Source organism: Dendrobates tinctorius, unplaced genomic scaffold (genome assembly GCF_039654945.1).
Source record: "Dendrobates tinctorius isolate UK_male_01 unplaced genomic scaffold, ASM3965494v1 ptg000170l, whole genome shotgun sequence".
Classification (NCBI taxonomy): Eukaryota; Metazoa; Chordata; class Amphibia; order Anura; family Dendrobatidae; genus Dendrobates; species Dendrobates tinctorius.
In genome coordinates, this window is record NW_027361837.1 from 1,242,845 (window position 1) to 1,245,267 (window position 2,423).

Sequence of the window (2,423 nt, forward strand, 5' to 3'; positions counted from 1 at the left end):
ATCGCTGACGCGGAATACAAATTTATTGCTGTTGATATTGGGGCCTATGGCCGCTCCAATGACTCTCAAGTTTTCAAACTGTCTGCCATGGGGCGTAAACTGTATGGAAACACCTTCCAGTTCCCACCACCTAGACCGCTGCCGCAAACATCTGGCCCACCTATGCCATTTGTCTGTGTAGGGGATGAAGCCTTCCAGCTGTCAGAACACCTTTTGAAACCGTACTCTAGCAGAGGATTGACAAGACCAAAACGCATTTTTAATTACCGCCTCACAAGAGCAAGAAGAATGGTTGAATGTACCTTTGGTATTCTGACAGCCAAATGGCGGGTCCTATTGACTGCGATCAACCTCAAGACAGAAACTGTTGACGAGGTGATCAAAGCTTGCGTGGTACTCCACAATTTTGTTATCTGCAAGGAACCCATTTCCATTGAGGACACCTCTGAAGAAACCACCTTGCAAGATTACCATGACATTACCACTAGAAGTTCTGTGACGGTTTCAGTAAAGAGGGACAATGTTGCACTATACTTTATGTCACCTCAAGGCAGAGTACACTGGCAGGATGACAGAGTGTGAAAGATTTGTGCCCTAACCAAACTTGTGTACCTTCTGTGCCAACAGTATATACCTTTGCCAACCAAAGTTGGCTATCTTGTAATGGTCTCTATTTTTAGCTTTAGGCCACAGGTGTGTACCTGGTTGTGTTTTATGCAAAGTATTTCACCTTTTAACAAAAGTTGTGTACATTGTTAGGAAATCACCAACAATAAACACAACTTTTTAGGTGAAATACTTTGCTTCAAACACAACCAGGAACACAACTGTGGCAAAAAGCTAAAATTTACCCACAGTTATATACCTGGTTTTGAATACCTTTTTACCTTTTAAATACCCTGTATTTAACCTTTTTTTTAAACATATTTCGCCGCAGAAAGAAATGACAGACAACCAGTGTAAACAATAATTTAACTTTTATTTAAAATATTTTTTTTTTGTAAACTGTTTTTAAAGTTAAAAAAACTTTTTTAATAAAGGTTTGAAACCAACTGGGCATTTTTATTACAAAACACATCATAAATCTGTGTAGTGTGGGGTGGAAATACTGCTGGAGGGGCTGCGGGACACTTCGACAATGGGAGTGTGGAGAGAGGACTGGGATCGTGGTGGGGAAGGAACAGTTAGAGGTGATGGTGTGGAAAAAGCTACAGAATGGGTGGACATGTGGGAGGGAGAAGAGGTGGTGGGCGGTGGAGTGGAGGGTTGGGCAGGGACTGTAGGAGCAGATGATGTTGATGGAAAGTTGTATGGGGAAGGAGTTTGGTACGGGGAAGGAGTTTGGTACGGGGCAGGTTGCTGGAAGTGGGGAGATGTCTGGTACTGGGGAGGTTGCTGGTACTGGGGAGGTTGCTGGTACTGGGCAGGTTGCTGGTATGTAATAGGAGGGGGAGGATGGAATGTGGCTGGAGGGGGTGCAGATGTAATAGGAGGGGGAGGATGGAAAGTGGCTGGAGGGGGTGCAGGTGGAGGAACTACAGTGGTGGGAGGTGGAGGTTGAGAGGTAACCTGCTGTAGAGCACCGTAGCACAAATGCATTACATGCATCTGCTGGGTAGGAGATAGTGTTGCCATGCGCTCCACAACAGACCTGAAAAAGGTGTGGTTTGATCTTGCTTCTGAATGCATGGTTTGCAGAAGTGTCTTCACCTCCAGAATGCTGGAGTTGATCTGCTGAAAGCCTGCGGAGATTTGCTCTGACAAGACTTTTAGACAGTTCTGGAAAGATGCATTCAGATGCAAGAACTCTGGTGCATAACTCTTTTCCTGACCCCTCTGCCGCTGCCGCCCAGTACCCGCAGGTGTACTAGAGGTGGCAGGGGCAGAAGGGTGGGGTAAAGGGAAAGCGATCTCCTCACCAGCAGCTTCATGTAATGTAGGCGGCCACGATGCTCCTGTGCTGGTGGATGGGACAGATGGGTCGAATGTGTGGGAAGGCTGGGAAGGTGCAGATGTACCGGGGCGGTCGAAGTGTCCCTCGGTGCCGGTCTCCTCAGGGATCGCCTCAGAAGGGTCCAATCGTGCAGGCTCCCGAGTGCTGCTCACCGTGCTGTGGAATAAAGAGAAAAAAAAACAATTAAAATAGTGACATGGTATGGCCCTGGCTGAAAAAAAAAAGTTACATCTAAACTTTTTTTTGTCACATGTGGTGTGTAATATTTACCTTCTGGTGAGCATTGTCTCCCGGAGGAACGACAGGGCTCGTGCGTACTTGTACTTGCTCCTGCGTCCTCCAGATCCACTTGGGGCCCGCATCTCTTTATTGAACTCCTTCTTGAAACGATCCCTCACAGACCGCTACCGCTTCACAATTCTCTCCCCTGAAACGAGAAAGGACAAAGTGGTTAGTATACAACATCAGT